The 20138-nt window shown below is 44.8% G+C and overlaps 1 protein-coding gene across 3 annotated transcripts in view; it reads right to left on the bottom strand.

Moving 5' to 3' along the window:
- The window catches only part of CDC42BPA (CDC42 binding protein kinase alpha), a 797672-nt gene that overhangs the window by 416843 nt on the left and 360691 nt on the right, over positions 1-20138 (bottom strand). The window lies entirely within an intron of this gene.

Below are 20138 nucleotides of genomic sequence, written 5' to 3'. Positions count from 1 at the left end.
GCTCTACAGAATAATTCTACAGGATGGCGATGTTGGATGCAACAGAAAATTATTCATGCCACTGAGAACAGAGCGCAGAATGGAGGAAGACATAGAGAGGGAGAGGGAAAAGACAGCGATGGTGGAAGAAAGAGAGTGAGAAAGACAACGTAAATGGAGAGAGAGAGAGAAAGAGTGAGTGTGTGTATTTTCTGAAAGAAGCACACTTATTTTCTCATGTGCACTGAGTGGAAATAGGTGTTCTTGTTTATAAAAGTGTGAAAACCCATAAATGTATCAGAAGAGTAAGAGGTGTATTCCACCTATAACAGAGCAATAAAAATACCCTTCTACTATCATTTTCTCAACATCTTGGTTTGCCCAGAATCGTCACTTAGAGCTCTCAAATGCTAAAATTAAAAAAAATCTACTTCAATCTATATGAATTAACTTACACTAGGTAACACACACTCATATACCTTAGCCCATTCTTGAAACTCTTTCACAAACGTTTGTTTTTTGTCTGAGACTCCTGACCATGTCTTACAAAATCTTTTTTCTAAAAGCAAGCACCTATAGAAAGTGAAAGATAGGAACCTTTTAATTGGCTTCGACAGTTCAGAGATTCACCTTCATTCCTCTTTTAATATCACTCTATAGGTGTTTTAAGATTTGTGATTTTTTTTTAGCATATCTTAAGAAAATCCCAAAGTATTTTTGCAAGATGAGATGGCAAAGCAGCACAGTGCAGAGCAATGACATACTTCAAGTGCTATGCTATAATATTTTTTCAAATAAGGGGCAAGACTTTAAAAGCTTAATAGCATTCTCAAAGCTTGCTTATTTATATGTGGGGTTCATAAAAGCAGCAAATCTATGATAAGCTGGGGTGGAGCTGTCTTTAGCTCTAAAGGCTATCTGTCAACAGGTTAACGCTTTCAGAAGTCTAACTGGAATTCTTCAGGGCTGTTTATTCGTGAGTAGTTGCACTATTCTAGAAGACAGTAAAGCATCCGATTACAGTGGTCTTGAGGGCAGAAAACATGACTGTTTTGCTCCTGTCTCACTCATTTATGTGTATATGACAATTGTTATGTTCACAAAGAATATATAAAATGGCAGTAAGGCATCTATCAGTAAAAAGATTTTTTTTACAACGAATGTTTCCAAATTACATCAAACAGACAATAAGAGCAAAGCTTAGGTTGTCCATGATTCCACCAAAAACCCTTCGGTGGAAAACTCCACTTAATTAACACCTGCCCTCCAACAACTGTATGTTTTTTATCCACTTCCTCTACTCATGAGCAGCACAGGAGTAGAGGAGTTATGGGGAAGCTATGTACCCCTTAAATTACCTGCCATTCTGCTGTGCACTTCACCACTGTTAGGTCAAACCTCTCACAACCATCAGAGCTGGTGTTCGAACTATGGTCTCTCAGGTAGAGCTAGACAGAATTAACTACTTTTCATGTAGAGAATCCCACCTGGTGCCAAGCATTACATTTTAGGACTTTAGAGTTAGTCGGATATTCCCATCCGGGGCCAGTACCTAAAAAGTTCAACATATGCGTCACTACTCTTAGAAAAGACCTACAAATGACCAATCATGCTATAAAAATAAGACAGATGGACATTACTATTTATGTAGTGTCCATAACAAATGCAGTTCAGTGGTACTGGAGTTGATACCTTACTTTAAATTAATGGCAAGATAGAAAATGAAACAACAACAAAATATCTACTCTGTGTAGCAGAACCACAACTCTAATTTAGGGTATCAGTTTGGAAATCTCTTTCTTCTCGAAAAGTAGAATGGTGGTCTAGAAGATTTCTTTCTTTACATCTCTTCACCGGTTGCCAAACGTCGCTTTAGCTTAGAAAAACTAAGAATTCACTGGAAAAGCGGTCTGCATTTGTACTATATGTTAGCCTAAGCAGATGGTTAATAAAGGATGCAATTTCTTTAAAGAAACATAAATCCTTGTAACCTGGCCCCAGGGAAAAACTCCAGCTTGTGGACTCTAAATGGTTTAGTGGTTGAAGGATAGATGCACATGAAATCCAGAGACGTTAGGGGTACAGATAAAAACCTGAAGAATTACTGAACAGGTCATGGTGACAAACAGCAGGATGAACAACGTTTCCTCCTTCCCTTCGTGGAGGTGGAGCACATGTTTAAACTGATTTACACTCACTAAGGAGAGCAAGCTATTTTTAGAATAGTTCCTCATATGCAAACCTTCTTTAGAACGAAGATTCAAATTGAGAGGTGGAGGTTCAAGCAGTCCGATCTACTAAAATGTCCTCAAAGGTATAGTCTCCAGAGTCGCTTCCTGCAAATTCAAGAGCGGTTAAGCCATCAATGAGTACATTTCTCTTTTGCTTTACTGATACATTTGCACAAAACCTCTTTGCCTAGATACAAAGCTAGGATTGTTCAGCACCATCACTACATAGGTACTAAAAACCTCTTAACACCCAATAAACTTTCATTCTACGTTTAGTGTTGAACCTTGTGTGCATCTTCCTTCTATGAGGGAGAAGAAAGAGGAGTGAAACAAGATTACAGATTTCAAAAAGGTAAAAGAAAACATTCTAGTTAATGAAAAGGAAAAAAGTCAAACATAGAAAAGATGAAGAAAAAAAAAGCAAAGAAAATAAAATCAACAAGACAGATGGGGGGAACCTAAAGATGAAGTAAAAGTGAACTTAAAAGTTGCTGCAGGGGTCATGCAGATATTCGGGGAGACCTCTGGCCTCTACATGAATAGTAGCAAATCGTATCTGTGGCTGTTGTGTGGCTGTTGCGTGGCGGAGATCGGCTGGGCACCTGGTCTCAAACAGTCACCATAGTTCGGGATAATTTTAAATATCTGGGGGTGTTTTTATCCACATCCCAATCTATTTCATGGGATAGGAATATGGCTCCCCTGTGGGCGCAAACGGCTGACCAGGTTTGTGTGTGGTCTCATTTGCCGCTCTCATTACTTGGCAGATCTGCCATATTCAAAATGGTGTCCCTGCCCCACCAGCTTTATCAGCTTCAGAGCCACCCTTATTACATACGGCCGACCTGGTTACAGCAGTTAAGCAGGATCCTTGCTCCCTTTCTCTGGGAGGGAGGAGCGGCACGCGGCGCTCTGAGAACCTGCTGTCAATCTACCTACGGTGGAGGTACTGCCACTCCGGATGTTCAGGCCTATCATACAGCCTCAAACATATTGGTCCTTAACGACTGGTGGTATGGAGATCGTTGAGATCCAGCATATGCAGTGTAGCGTTGGTGAATGGGGGCCACCTCGCTACACTAGATCCTACATTCCAGCTCGCAGCTTGAGGCATTACGGCCGGCGACCAAGACAGTATTTGCGGTCTGGAAACGAGCGCTGGGTGCGATGGGCTGGTGGGGTAAACTTACGAGGGAAATAGCCTTATGGTGCAATAGTCAGCTATCCCAAGTGATGCAGCTATCTGGTTTTCAGGGTTGGGAGGCCATTGGCATTGATACAGTAGGGGCAGTTATACGTGGAGGTTGCTTGAAACTTTCCAAGAACTACAGATAGAATTTAATATGCCCCACACACAATTCTACAAGTACTTACAACTGAGACATGCTCTCTCCCCATATTTGGCGCAGCTAGATACTATACCTGAATTTAACCCCATCAAGGCCAAAGTCTTTATGGGCAATCTGGTGGATCACAAAATCACAAAGATCTACTGTACACTCATAAATAATACCCCCACCACACTACACAAAACACTGGAGGCCTGGCAGGTAGACCTAGGGCCCCTTGACGAGGATGATTGGGTGGAGGCGCTCGAATCCACGTGTGGTGCAGCGATAGCTGCCCGCCTGCAGCTGATCCAATTCAAGTACCTGCATCGGGTGTACTTCACCAGATATAAGCTGTGGCGGGCAGGGCTGATTGCGTCCCCTAGATGTTCGCAATGTGGGGCGACTGAGGGCAACTTCTTCCACACAATATGGCAGTGTACCTCCTTGTTGCGGTTTTGGAGGGGGGTTGCTGCGTGCCTTTCGGAGGTCCTGGGTTGGGACATTCAACCCACACATCGACTATTCATGCTCCGTATAAGTGAGGGAATAGGTGGCAATAGATATAAGCGCAACTTACTGTTTCTCAGCCTCATGCTGGCTAAGAGCGATGTGGCTAGGGTATAGAACTGTGAGTCTCTGCCGTTGGTTGCGACCTGGAAGAAAGGACACTACTTTTGTAAGGTTCTAGAAATCTCGGTTTTTGCAGCAAGAGGGTGCGCCCCAAGAAATACTATAGGATATGGAAGCGGTGGGCGGATTACAGGGGACCAGACTTAGATCCTCCTCCTTCGGTCTCTGCTATCGAAGAATTGTTGGGTTAATGGAATTTTGCTACGCTATGGATGTTGACCTAATATATGTGTGTATTACACTGCATCGACCTACATGTCTTGGATCATTGGAGGCCTACAGCGATATGGTTATGGCACTATTGTTTGTTGTTAAAATTTAATTTTCTCCTTTCTCTGTAATGTGTTTTCTACACCAACACGGATATTTTATTATGGAAAATGTTGAAATCAATGCTGCTTGTCATTTTCTTTTGCTGGCGCTCAACATGACGTCGGATTTGTATCGGCTTTCAACAATAAAATTGAGTTGTGAAAAAAAAGTTGCTGCAGGAACAAGTGGGAGGGGAAAAAAAAGAGTGTTGTGTATGAATGTTCAACTGAGGTTCACAGTGTTTTTACAGGAATCAAGCTGAGAACACACACCACCTAGTTGGGTTTCAGGACAAAGGTCTGCATTGTACCAGCTCAAGTAATATACAGTTAACTAAGAGGTCTTCTGTGCACTAAGCATCATTTACCCACAATACTGCTTTGCTGCACACACCATGGCCCAGAGAGCTAGAGTCCCTTCTAAATATATGTTTCCCAATCCCAGCAACCCCCTTCATTATCAAATCAGTCAATGGTGGTTCTATACACAGCTTCAGAGGCACATTAATGGATCTACCTTCTCAATTCCTTCCAGTCCTGACACAGATTATCTACAGAGACATGTAGAACCTGGATTCAGTATTTCAGTAATATATTCTTCGGTTACCTCCATCCGGCATGGGCAATATAAATTACTATTACGACAGAACAATGTCTCAAGTGTACAATATATCACTACTTTGAATTGTTTTCCTTTTTACATCTTTAAGCTGAATACTTGAGATACACACAAAAAATGTTGATATTATTGATAATCAGACGGTTCTTCCCCCCAAAAAAAGGTGGCTGGAGCACTGTAATCCATGAATTGGCCCCAGTATGATTTTCTTGCTTCATGCTCTGATAACAGTAACGTAAAGACATCACATTGACAGACTGGCCCTCTCCGATTACAGATAGGTGATTGATGATTATCACCCATGAACTGTACACATACCTGGGTGGCATAGAGCTGGGAGCTAGTTCCACCACAACCCTGTTAGCTTGGCAAATTGGACTCGCAAGGTGGATAAGATCGGCTACCAGGTACTACCATATTCCTGATGAGCTGCACTGGCTAAAGGTCTAAAGAAAGGGTCATGTACAGCCCACCCTCTGACTGAAGTGCAAGCAAATCAAAGCACACTTGCACGAGGACAGCATAATGACCACAAAGCACAAACAGGTGAAACGTGGGAGAGAGGTTACGACAGCGTGAGGAAAATAAGGATCAAATGATAAGGAAAGAAAATACTCGCTGAGTAAGAGTTGAAAAATTAAAAGTGAAATTTACCAAAATGTTATGATTTCTAAGAATCGACATTAAGGGACTGTGATTTTCAATTCTCGCCATCAGAAAATGAAAACATTCTCAGAAAGTTGAGAAGAAATTGATTTAATTAAAAAATGACAAATTTTCGAGAAATGCTCAAGGAAGGAACTAATTAATCCTGCCTCTTGAGAACAAGCAACATCATTTTCTCTCTCGCTCATTAGCGGTTATCTATAATGAGAAGTTATTAACTAACCATCTGCATGCTGTACTAATACAGTCATTGTGCACTGCTTTTCAATTAAAGTTTTTAAAAAAATCTTCTCAAACCAGGTAAATATGAAGTTTTTTTCTTTCCAAGTTCCCAGAATGTGACTTACCAATCATCAGAAAAAATAGACGTCTTTGTTTAAAAAAGTCTTTTTTTCAAACCAGATACTTATGAGGTTTTTTTCTTTCCAAGTTCCCAGAATGTGACTTACCAATCATCAGAAAAAAATCAACGTTTTTGTCTAAATGTCCATGAGGAAAAGTAGCAAATTAAATGGGCTAACACAAAATCATTTTACTACGCTCCCCTGAAATGTTATCTGGTTGAGGCCCAACCACAAATTCTTTTGTTCACCAAAGTTCCACTTAGATGCACGGAAACTCTGAGCACAGTCTTAGACGGCACTTGCTACCATTGAAAATCCATAAGTTTGGCTTATTTTCCACAGTTCTTCGCTTATGACAAAGAGGTGGATGGTGGCGGAAGGCAGCAAAGGACTAAATGGAAGTATATTGAGAACGTGGTTAAAAGACACAAAAGTGTAACTTAATCAGCATCACTAACAATGGGGCTACAGGGACAGCCGACCGAAAGGAGGTCTGTCCCCCGGGGATATTGGGGGAATCAGGTACAGTCAGATGACTGGGTTTGTTTGGGCTACATCCGGTAAAGGATATAGCTCAAGGGATATATAGAAAGCCATTTAGGGCTAACACCCACCATTTTGTTGGTAGGTGGACACAATGGCAGCCTTTAGCAGTTAGGAAGATTTTTAATCGTGAGTATAGGTTAGTGTTGAGGAGGAGCACTTTAGGCAGTACCTCCGCGTAATTGGCTTCCTGCGTGATGAGTGACATGCAGAACGACTGTGTACAGGGTTTGCCCGGCAGCTTAGAGAGGCCGGGAGCTTGGAGTTGTTGGCAGTGACGAGTCCCGTGGCCGGTGGGGGATGCCTCCAGTGGGTTGGCGGCCGCCGTTCTGGCATACTCGCCACCTAGGGGACCTGCATCGGTAGAGGTGAGCGTCCGGAGCCACATGCAGAGCAGGCCTAGCTCTGAGAGGGGTGGGGTGAGGGAGGGGCCATAAGCAGCACTCCAGAAGTGTTCACTGGGCGGGGGGAGGTGGCACATAAGGCCCAGAGAAAACTGAGGTAAAGTTCTCACAGGGTTAGGGCTACAAGCAGAAGCAGGATAAGATTGTGCAGTTGGGAGGGGAGGGAGAGTAGTTCATGTTAGGTAACACGCAGGAGGTAGGACGCACATCCCAGGGTGGGGGGCGAGCCAGGCAAGGTGTATGAGGTTCGAGGGGGACAAAGTCGAGGAGATCTTTTTCTGTGGGCATCCTCAGTTTGATGATGGAGAAGAAGAATTTATGGGCAACCCGCAGCATGTTCAGGAAGGGAGTGGCAGTGCCCATGTTTTATTTTGGGATGGAGATGGCGAAGAAGTTGAAAAGGGGGACACACAGATAAGAGATGGGAGTGGGAAGCACAGGCAAAATAAGAGGGGAAGGTGAGCAGGCAGCCTTTGGGTGAGGGAGTCAAGGAAGATGTTTGGACAGGCAGGCAGGAGGGATCATTAGGTTCACTAGCTGCGGGTGGCCGCCATGCAGGCGGAGCTTCGTGGTAGGGCATCAGCATTGGTCGCAGCAATGCTGGAATGGGTTGACGATGAGGAGGCAGACGTAGGGCTGGGGCACGCTTTGCAAAAACCCCATAGGGTGTATGCTAGGCAAACTAAAGGGTCAGCAGGAGGAGAAGGGCGCTAGCCAAGTACCTCGTTTCAGGAGGGTGGGGTATTGGAGCAGCAGGCGTTTTTTTCAGGGTGCTGTACATTGGGCCTATCATCTTCGTTACAGGTGTCCAAATTGCAGCAGGTAGCAGACCTGGCAGAGCACAGTATGGCTCATCTGCCCCAGGGGGAAGTGGAGGCCCAGAAAGGTCAGCCCAACAGCGTCATGGGACTCTGCCCTAGGTGATGCAAGAAGTTCTTGGAACGGCCTTGCCATGGCAATCACTAGAACGGAGCATCTATCGCTCGGGATTAGCACGGGTCCAAACTACCCACATCAGTGGAAAGCCTGAGAGGGTATGATACGGCCCCTCAGGAGATGGTACATGGGAGCCCGAGGAGGGGGCAGCAGCAGCCACATAGTGTTGTGGGAGAGGCCCTGAAGGGCTCATGTGGCATGACAAGGTGTTGGATTATGGAGAAGACAGTCTTGAGGAAGGAGAGATTATGGGCACGGAGGTGCAGTATCTCTTGGTGCTGCCGAAATGGCACAGGGGGACCAAGTGGGAAAGGGGTACCTCTAATCCTGCGCCTAGTGCTGTTTTTCAAGTCCCGATCTGGGATCAAGGACGGACAACGACTGCGCAAGGGACACGGCAGCAATGCACGCTGGCAAGGTGTCAGGCTACGGAGCAGGCGCCGACCTTAAGGGCAGGTAAGATGGCAAATGTAACCAAGGTGTCAGGTCCAGTCATGGTGTCAACGAGGGTAGATGCGGAGTCTGGAAAGGAGAAAGAGGCATGACTGCAGAAGGGTAGATATGTCAGGAACACTTAGGTAGGTACGGAGGACACAATGGGAGAAGAGGCTGAGACTCCAAGGCAGGTGGGTCCTGACTAGGAAAGGGGACAGGAGAATAAAAGGATGCCCGCTAGTGTGGTGATGTGTAAGGACACATCCAACATCTGTCATGGCTGGAGGGCCAACCAAACAATGACTTAATAGGGGAAGAATTAGCGTCTGTGTCTTATACCTCAGTGGATGTGGACGGGACCATGGTGGAGCAGGCAGGTTCAGAAGCTTACATGGCAAAGAGTGACATTTCATCAGACTTTCAGCTACTACAGAGTTTAAATTGCTTGGTATTCAATTTGGAGGCTCATGGTACGTGGAAAAAGCACTCCCTATAGGATGCTCAATTTTATGCGTGCTTTTTGAATGTTTCAGCACTTTTATATAGTGCCTGTTCATGTAGGCAACGGGTCAAGACAAGGTGACATATTACCTCAATTACTCTTTCTTGCTGCTAGTAGTTTACTGGAGCTCATGGAGGACGCGGGGGTTCCTTTGTCCCCGGAAAAAACGGTAGGTCCAGCGACCACCATCGCCTTTCAAGGAATTAAGTTGGATTCAGTGGCTATGACAGCACGCCTTCCATTTGCCACTGAAGATGCAGGTACTATTAGACACAATGCTGGCAAAACAGAAGGTCATGGTCCAAGAGGTACAGGGTTTGGGACTATCAGGGCTTTCCCTACCCCACCATCATGTAAGATTAGCTGCAGGGATCTGCAGATATGGCAATGTTTTTTGGGACTCCTTCCATGGCATTCCGCTTGCGGCACCACAGGTTTTTGATTGGGATGTTAAGATTTATTCCGATGCCTCAGGTGGCATAGGGTTTGGACTGTATTGGCAAGGCTGCTGGTGCCGGGAGGAATGGCCTGACTGCTGGAACAGAGAGGAGCATAGCATTTTATGTTGTGTTTTCCCCTTGCGGTAGCTGTTTCATTGTGCAGAACACTGCTGCACCACAAGAAAGTAATCTTCAGGATCTATAACATGGAGCTGGTTCAGATAGTTAACAGATAGTCAGTGAGAGACACGCAGGTCCTCAAGTTGCTGAGGGTTTTCATGCTGGAATGTTTGAGACAGGACATCTTGTTTAAATCTAGACACATACAGTGCATGTACAATGACATTGTGGGAGCTTTGTTTTGTTCGCAGTGGGAGAGGTCCCATGGGCTGGCCACAGAGACAGACTCAGATGCTGCCAGAGTTATGGACAGTGGGAGACAGAGATTGTGTCAGGTGGTAGTCGGGTCCTTGGCGGCGTATACGTGGGAGGCCTATTACCAGGCTTGGGGCAAGTTTCTGTGCCGAGTGGGACAGAGTTGAGGATGGGTGCAATTTTTCTTACGACTGACAGAGAAAGGCCTCTCCAGAGTAACAATCGCAGGGAAGTTGGCCAGCATTGCCTTCATGGGAAAGCTCTTGTGGGGTTATACACCATCAGTGGGGGAGTTAGGTAGGAGAATGCTCGATGGTTGAGCTTGGGAATGAGATAAATTGGGTCATAGGAGGAAGCCTCTTTCTTGGCAGGTTTTTTGCAGAGTGATTCATAGCTTGCCAGATATGGGTTTTTCCCAGTTTGAAGTGGTTCTTTTTTCACACTGATGGGGTGGATGCTTTTTGAGGCATTCAGAGTATTAGAACTTTTGGGAGCCCGGGGTATCTCTGGGCTGGCATGGGAAGATGTTAGTTTTCAACAGAATGGCCTCAAAATAGGATTGCTAACATCAAAGAAAGACAGAGGTTAAAGGGAAGGTCAGTCATTTTGCAGTTTCAAGAGGATGAGGTTTGCCCTGTGGCATGGGTAAGAAGCTCAGGGCACAAGTGAGGACATCGGAAGGGGCTGTGTTCAAACACAAACAAGGGGATCAGGTCACTTGTTAGCAGTCTTGAGAAAGGCAGTCACAAAGCACAGGCTAGTAGCTACCGATTTTGGAGCACATTCCTTTAGGATCGGGTGATCTAGGGAGCAGATAATGGGACTAGGTAGGTGGTCATCAGACTGTTTTCAGAGGTACGTTAGGACTAGCGAGGGGGAAAGGGTGATTGCTAGCCGGATGATGTGTTCACACTGCTTTCTTTTTCAGGTTCGGTTCCAGGCCCGTTGGCTGCTGGCCTGTAGGTGGAGATTGTCAGACATTCCTTTGCAAACTGGGCAGCCAGGTCTGCAGGGAGGAGTGCTTGGCATTGGAATTCGGGTTTCCAACGTGGATTTTCTAAGGTGGTAAGGGGGGCATGAGGTGGAAGGAGTTGTTACCCAAGTTTAACATGCTGATGCAGAAGAATACTTGCCCGACCATTCTGATCCTTCACTTAGGGGACAACAAAATGGTGGTGGAGAAAGGTGTGGCAATCTTACAATCCATGAAGCAAGATTTGAGGGAGATAGGTTTGTAATGGCCTGGATGTTTTACAGCATGGACAGAGTTTATACCTAGGAGGTGTTGGAGAGGTGCAGCCAAGCAGCCAGCCATAGATAGAGCAAGGAGGAAGAAGAACAGGGAGATGCGTTTTCGTTAGGGCAACGGCCTAGACAGAATTCAGCACGTTGACTTGCATTACCAGGAAGTCGAGTTTTTTAGGGACCACGGTGTACATCTGTCGGAAGAAGGGACAACATTATATCTATTGGAGTTGAGGGAGTTACTGGTCAGGACTTGAAGAAGCAGGAGTGAGATGTGTGTTGGGGGAGAGAGGGGAAGCAGAAATAGTCTGGTTGGTGCCTTTTTCTGGTGGCGGTTGGCCCACAAAATAGGAAAGCAATGCCATCCTCTCCACAAATTTGCAGGCCTACAATTAAGGTTATTTTGGTTAACATAGGGTAAGCAAGCAGAAAGGGAGGGTCTTAACAACCCCACAACAGAAGCCCTGGAGTTACAATGTTATGTCATAGGAATAACAAGTTGAGCACAGGTTTATTAGTTTAAAGTAAAGCAAGACAATCAGAGAAGTACAGAGGGTTATCATGTTAAAGTTTTGAAGGGTATGTATATGGGGGCGGGATTAGGGGAGGGGAGAAGGAAGGTAGGTGACTGAATGTACAGTGAGGTTTTTGTTCTGTAAGGCCTTTGTCCTAGGAGGTTTATGTGATATGCACCTATTCCAATGAAGTGGCCTTTTACACATATTATGAGAGTCAGTGGTCTGTAAGGTGTCCCATTTCGCCGAATGGGCATCCACACCCAGTTTGCACACTTTGCTTTACTTAATAAAAAAAAAGTAAAATACAGAGACTGCACAAAGTGAGCAAACAGCATGAAATAAAGCCTTACACGACCACATACGAGCACACCATAAAGGGGAGGGAATTACTCCTCATAAATAATATATTTTAAAACGTTAAAAAAGTTACCTGTGGAAATGCACCTTTCCCCTGGTACATACACAAACACACAGGTCATTATAGGGAAGTAGGAGTATGCATGAAATTTACAACTTGAGTGGATTTCCAGGCGTACTACTGATCATTATTGCAAATTCCTAAAAATGCAGAAATCAATGCAAATCACAGGAAAAAGACCTGATAAAATAGTTTATTTTCTTCCCTGTGATTAAGGCCCTGTAACATCAGCTTCTTGCTCCGAAGTACACTGCTTAAGAACAGTTCCAAATAACAGTCAAACATCATGAGAAGTCCCATTAATACTTCCATTCTTTTTCATAACGAGAATAGTTTTGTTTATGATCCTTATACTTATAACCCAAGATGGAGCTGTTAAACCAGTGAAAAATAAAGCATATACTCCCATAGGCACATTGTGTAACACCTATTGGTAGAGATTATAGAAAATCCTCAACAGAAATATATGGTCAACATCACAAATCGAAGGATATGCAAAGAGCAATAACAAATACAGTTTAGGATTTCATCAGTCAGTTGTGCCATTTAAAGTAATTAATACATTCAATACAAATGCCTCTCTGGGTTTTCTCTTTGAGGCATATCACAGCATTGAATATTTTACCATCTTCTGAACATAGGTCACCGTCTGCTTATTTGTATGGGACACCCCTACCATAATCCAACCCAACACAACTCATTCTAAGCAAACCGCCTAGTGCAACGCAACTCACCAAATTCAATGCAACGCAGCCTAACCAAGGCCTATGCAATGCAACCTTACCAAACCCAAGGCAATGCAACCTAACTAAACCCAATGTAACGCAACTCACCAAACTCACTGCAACACAACCTAACCAAGCGTAATCTTACCAAACCCAATGCAATACAACCTAACCAAGCCCAAAGCAGCGTAACCTTACCAAACCCAATGCAATACAACCTAACCAAAACCAATGCAAAGGCAACTCACCAAACTCAATGCAATGCAACCGAACCAACCCCAATGCAACCTAACCAAACCCAATACAACGCAACTCCCTCAACTCAAACCTAATGCAAAGCAACCTCAAACAATCTAATCAAAGACTCTGTGAAACACTTGGGCATTAAAAATCTGTGAGTAGAAAGACAACCCCCCAATTTGATCTGCAGTTAGAAAATAAGGTGGCGATAAGATACATAAAATAAAAGGGTATGAAACTAGGAGAGAATGAAAAATGGCAGAAAAGAAATCTAGCTTTCATATGGCATAATCTGCGCTTTCAATGAAACTTCTTAAAATGTTCTTCCTGTACCAATTTCCTGAGCAATACCAAGGTTTGTTTTGTAATTCTTGGGTTGAATATCACAGTGGAAACATTGAATTCTTATGTTCAATGCACAGTGCCCGTCGCTGCCTGTGGCCATCCCTTCTAGATTTAATGATAAGCTCAATGGACCACTGTGTTTCATAGCCTTCTTGAGAGTAACACAGAACCAACATGAGCTGCTACTGCTGGCCATTGCCTCCCAGTTTACACAAGATCCAGGATGAACCAGAACGGTTGCCAGTCAGGCAAAGTATTAACATTTTTATGTTTTCTTCTCTGTACCCTCCTCGAGATGGGTATGATGGGCTCAGGATCTAGGCCCTGCTAGTACTGCACCTTCACGTTAGGTATTCAATTAGAGAAATTACCATTCAGACTGACTTTGGATGCCATACACATTGATTGGGAAAGATGATATTATGAAGTTTCCCCAGGAGGCTCTAAAGCCAATAATACCCAGCTGTATACAAGGGCGAAGCAATCAATTTTGTGGGCTATTTATGGATCACTTTAGAGATCAAGAGGCATGTTTAACTGATATTGTTGAGGATGCATGGCACAAACTGGCAGCAAGTCAGCACAACTGATATTCTTTTCACAGAAATGGTCTTGTTAGGGTGGGACAGCCACTGGGCCATCAGATCACACTGGATCCCAAGCATTATAATCATGTGGTGTGTGTAGAAAAGTTAGAAGTCAAGAAATAAGGAACCAATTGCACCAGGAAAGGGTCAGAGAGGATTTTTTCAAGTTCATCATGTGGATGATGCTTGTGGTCCATTCCAAAAATGGTGCCTCTACCTGAGGGAGTCTATTGACAAAATAGGAAAGCAATGCCATCCTCTCCCAAAAACACTGGGGAGATGCTTGCAGTTTTTGGTACGACTAGGGTATTTTCTAGCCTGAACTTGTTTTCTTACACTATCCTTTTTTCTGTAGAACGGTTGCAGACATTAAACCTCTGTCACTACACCTAAATGACCCTACCGGTCTAAATAATTGCAACTTTAGCCGGTGTCTTCATAAGCAATGCATCAGTTGTCCAATGACCTTCATGCTGTTATCTATTTGCAGGATAATATACTGATCTAGGGTGCGAACACCGAGAAGAATGGGAGATTGTTTTGACATGGCCTGCCAACCTACAACTGCTTCTGTAGGCTGGGCCACCAACGAACAGATCACCCATGCCACTGTATCCGGTAGCCATGAAAACTCTCTCAATGTGCCCTGGACAAACAGTGAAAACATTTTTGGGCTGGCATTAGCCAAGAACTTGCAGTAAAATGATATGTATAATATACTTGATTATAAGGGCTTTCAGCCAGCCCTCTTCATCCACTGGTCTGTTGTTGTGTCATTCACATGTTTCTTTAATCCAATATAGCATCCAGCACTTAGCAATGGATCAGCCTACCTCCGCCATTGGCTAACTTCACTCCGAGTGACAACATTCAGCTCTTTAACAAGGAGCACATCCACATACAAAGTAGTCCACTTCAGAGTCTGGGTCTATAATGGAAAATAATGCTTTTTGGCAAAAAAAGTTTTGTAATGGTGAGAGCCTGGAAACTTCCCAACAATAACATTTTTCAGAATCAAGGCAAAAAAGCACTAACACAGCTAAAAGGCTGGCAGACAACAACAATGCTAATGTAATGCTTGTTCTATATAGCTGGCAATGTAGCCCTAGCCAGAGTAACCGTTTTAATAAAAAATGGTAGTACAGAGTCATAGTCCAGGTAAGTGGAAGGGCCCCTCAGGACTCTTGCCTAAGGGGTGATCACAGAATCTTTCGCGGCATTTCCTTCAGACTATAAAATCTTCCGTCAAGATAGAGTGAAAGGCAGGGGAGGAGGGGTGGCGGTAGTAGTGAAAAAGTCAGCTACCTGCACTATTTCCTCTTTGGATACCATTGCTGGAGCCGAATCCCTTGCCTTCACTATTAGATTGACCCCGCATCAAGCCTTGAAGGGGCTGTTGGTATATAGATCTCCCGGACCAGTGGGCTCTTTTTTTGACGATCTTCAGGGGGCCATATCTGGCATGGCTCTGAGTGCGCAGCACTGTCTTTTGGCGGGTGATTTTAATTTTCATATGGATGCCGGCGATGATCCGGATGTGAACAAACTGCTTGATGTTACGGCCCCTCTTGGTCTTGTCCCTTTTTTGGTTGGTTCCACACATGACAAGGGACATACTTTAGATCAAGTTTTCTCCTCGGTTCCTCTCGTCGACGTTGAGCTCCTCCCTGTGCTTTGGACTGACCACAGGCTGGCTAGATTCTGTGTATTGGGAAGTGAAAAGTTACCTAACAGTACCCCTAGACAGCATGGCGCTGGTCGAAGGGCTCTGTATAGAGTCACGCCTGAGTTGCTGGCCCAGGCGGCTATGGACCATCCTTGCCCTCTTTCAGGGGATCTAGAGCAGGATGTGGAGTCCTTGCAGGGGTGGCTGTTGGAGAGGTTGAATGATCTGGCCCCCGTAATGGCCCCTCAGGATATGGCTAAGAGGGTTACAGCCCCGTGGTTCACTACGGCATTGTGTGCCACCCGTGCCCAGTGTAAGGTGGCCGAGAGGGCATGGCGCCTTCACTATGATCCGGAGGCCAGACTGGCTTATAGGACAATGATCAAATCCTATCATCGGGATATTATCCGGGAGAAAAAGGATTATTTGGCCAGGAGGATCGAGGCTGCCTCCAACTCCTGTAAAGAGATCTTTACTGTAGTGAGGGAGTTCACGGCGCCCAGATCCAACGTGTCCCACAGTGTGCCACCGGAGCTCTGGGTCTGTGATCTTGCTAAATTTTTCACGGATAAGATAAAGTCTATCCAGGACTCTTTTCCATTGAGGTCTGCGGAAGTGTGTTTTAGTCCGAATGCCGGATTATCTTCCCCGTCCATGCAGGGTGCGGTTCTTGCTGAGTTTCCATCTGTCTCTGCCGATGTCTCCCTGGCTCTTCTGGATAATCTTAAATCGGGCTCGCCATTGGATTCGTGTCCAGCCAAATTTTTGGCCAGGACGGCGGCCGTGGTTAACCCATTGGTCAACTCCTTGGTGAATCTGTCCTTGAGGGAGGGGAGGGTTCCGTTGCCCTGGAAAAGGGCTATGGTGATCCCCCTCCTCAAAAAACCTGGGTTGGACTCTGAGGTTTTGGCCAATTATAGGCCGATTTCCCTTCTGCCGGCCTTGGCTAAGATCACGGAGAAGCATGTGCATGGCGTTCTCTCTAGCTTTCTCGAATCCAATGACTTGCTTAATCCATCACAGTCCGGTTTCCGTCCTAATCTAAGTACGGAGACGGCACTTCTGGAAGTGTCCGAGATCATCAGGGAGACACTGGACTCTGGAGGAAGGGCCATGCTTGTCATGCTGGACCTGTCGGCGGCCTTTGACACCGTCCCCCATGAGGTGCTCCTCTCCAGACTTTATGACATCGGTCTGAGGGGGACGGTGTTCAATTGGTTTACATCTTTTCTTGAGGACCGCCGACAAACGGTCTGGGTCTCTCCGAGCTCCGCCGAGATGCCGCCATTGGGAGTCGGTGTTCCACAGGGTTCTGTGTTGAGCCCGACTCTGTTTAACATCTTTATGACACCTCTGGCGGCACTGGTGGAGTCCTCTGGGGCCCAGATCGTATCCTACGCGGATGACACCCAACTGCTTTTTACGTGTGGGAAAGACCAGGATTTTGATGGAGAGAACATCCGGAGTTGCCTGGAGAGGGTTTTTAGCTGGCTCCAGCGTAACAGCCTTAAAGCTAACGCCAATAAATCGGAGGTGCTGTTCTTCGGCTGTTCTCTGGACCCCGATTGGCAGGCCTGGTGGCCATTAGGTATGTGTCCCCCCGCCCAGGCATCGCTTGTGGCCAAAAATCTGGGAGTGAAGGTTGACAATAATCTGTCGCTGAGATCACATATTTCTGGCCTGGTGGGCACCTGCTTTGGCATACTCAAGATGCTCCGGATGTTCCTGCCTTTGCTTACAGAAGAGCATAGAAAGATCACTGTGCAAGCCTTAATTGGCTCTAGATTTATTTATTATTTATTTATTTATTGGGCTTATTGAGCGCGACAGCTACCCAAAAAGGGTTTCCCGGCGCTATAGAACACTGGAGCAAAAGAATGAAGGCAGGAGAAGGTCATAAGAAAGAGACCGGAGCATGTTACTGGTTGAAAAGCCAGGTCTTAATGGCTTTGCGGAAATGAATGTAGCGGGTTTCCAAACGGAGAGATTGTGGGAGGGACTATGCGAACGTCCTCTTTGTAGGTCTTCCGGAGTATCTTGTTCAGCGGCTGCAGGTTGTGCAGAACTCCGCGGCCCGTGCTATTTTTGGTCTCCATAGGCGAGTGAGAGCTTCGGGTCTGGTGCGATCGCTTCATTGGTTGCCCATCCGGAAGCGGATTATGTTTAAAGCACTGACCTTGGCGTATAAAGCGCTATTTGGCACCGGAGCAAAGTACCTACAACGGAGACTGGCCTTCTACCGTCCAGCTAGATCTCTGCGGTCGGAATCCTTGTTCCTGGCCGTGGTCCCTCGAGTGAGGAAGGCTCGCACTGGGGGTCACTCTTTTAGTGTGAGGGCCCCTCAGCTGTGGAACTCCTTGCCTTTGGACCTACGGTCCTCTTCTACTCTCCTTCGGTTTAGGAAGAGCCTTAAGACGTGGCTTTTTAACCTCTAGGACATTTCTTTTCTATTGTTGGTTGTCTGTTTTATGATGCTATGTCGTATTGAGCTGCCCCGATAAAGCACCGGGACACTCCTCTGGAGTAGCCGTGCGCTATAGAAATAAAGTTTTAACATAACATAACAATACGTTTGCAGTCCATGTGTAGAGCATATTGGGCTTTTGGTCCATTTCTACGAAGAACAAAGGCCACATGGTTCATTTTCTAAGACTATACTAATATACATATACTAATATTGCCAGTGCTTAATTTAGAATAAATAAAAATGAAAAAGAATCCAGAGCTCTCGTCAGAAGGCGAGTCCAGCTTGCAACACACATTGCCCCTACCATACTGCCAATAATAGTAACATCAAAACTACAAACTATCACACTCCTAAAAGTGTGACAATTCAGACTATATGTTGTACCCTCCCAATCTGGGAATGGGGTTCCTAAAGTGCACACCTGGATGGGGATCTCCTTTGAATTCTTTTTCGGTAAATTAAATGAGGAATCTTCAATGGCAAGTTGTCTTTGTCTTTAACTTTTATAAATATTCATGATACATGAGTATTCATCCAATACATACCAAGACTACTATCCACACACTATTCATCATTTTACTTCGTCAATCCCAATGTTTTTCGGGCTATGCCCTTCTTCAGGGGGCACATTCATCTATGAAGTAGTACATAAACAAAGGTGGAATACTCAGACATCAAAACAGCATGTGCAAGCAAAACCTTAACCAACATCCATGACTAGGTGTTGCTCAACTCCAACAACTCCAAAAATGTGCCACTCGGTGTTAGAACGTGATGTACACAATAGTTACACAATAGTAACAGAATTAGTGAGATTACAAGGGTGAAGGTACTGCCCCATAGATCAGGACAGTGGTTGAACCATGAGAATGATTGGCGTCCAAGCCCCCTTGCAACGATAGTCAAAATGAATAGGGCATCCACCCATGAACGGACCGCGACACTAAGGTATTGAATTTAGACGAACAGGAATCCCGGTTGTGGTTTATAGGTTAAACAATCATAAAGTCAGAAAGAAACCATACCTCAATGCATTCACCTAATCCGTGAGCGGAAACGTATAGGAAAATCCCATGGCGTAGGCCGGTAATTTCAAAGTGTGGCAAAAATGCCTTGGTTGTAACAATGAATATGAATTAATGAGTGTCTACGTTTCGTGAGCTTAAAAGAGAAATAGCTGCGTAAACACTCTTACCGTAAGACTAATTCTTCACTCGCCTTCCAAATATCCGGCATCGTTTACCTGCTCAGAGGGCAGAGTGTCTTAAATGTAATAGAGTTTGGAACACGCTATACGGTGAGACATGTGATCAATCGCAAACAATGAAGGCGGGCTCCTTGCCATCAACGGAGTTCTTGTCATATTAGAAATTGTGCAAAATGTGAAAAGAAAAAGAAAACAAGTGAATCGGGAATAATAGATGGGGAATTTGGGTTCTATTGCTGAACACCCTCATTTTTCAATCTTCCCGCATCTTTAACTAGGTGCTGTGATGAAAGTCATCCATAACGTATATCCCTGAGACCCTGAATGTGTAGGGAAATGGACATAGAAAACAGTGTTGAAACAGTGGGACAGTGAAGCGTGAAAGCCTAAAAGAAAGTAAATTAGTATTACAAACTTCATACACAGATCGGACAGTGGACCACTGAGCGTAGGCACCAAATCCAAATATTAAACATCCAATTATATGTTTTTTTGACCCAGACTGGAATTTCTTCCGTGTGCAATAAATCACAAAAGTACCTTCTGTCCAAAAAGAACACTCCGATGCAAGATCGGTAAATCAAATAGAATAATATTGTGATTGCACCACTAACGTCCAATATAGTTAAATAGTCCACATTGAGTTCATCAAAAAGTTCAATATCCGTCTTTATTAGTAATTGACGTTCTTCTTTCTCCTGTTTTGCAACAGTGTAGACAGCCAAAGCGTTTCGTTCTCCACTGAGAACTTCTTCAGGGCATTTTAGATTTCCACGAGCAAACAGAGAGATTATTTACGACCATCATGTCCTAATATGGATGGATCTGTTCGCCCAATAGTTTACAAGTCAACTCATAGGTTGATTCGAATGCTGTAACTGTTATCAAATGTTATATTATTGTCTTCCATATGTGATGTGATAGTCACCGGGATTTCCTTATTTCATAATTTGGACAGCAACCTCACGCCATTA

The sequence above is a fragment of the Triturus cristatus genome, chromosome 6, assembly GCF_964204655.1.
Source record: "Triturus cristatus chromosome 6, aTriCri1.1, whole genome shotgun sequence".
NCBI classification, from domain to species: domain Eukaryota; kingdom Metazoa; phylum Chordata; class Amphibia; order Caudata; family Salamandridae; genus Triturus; species Triturus cristatus.
This window is presented reverse-complemented; position numbering and strand designations above follow the sequence as displayed.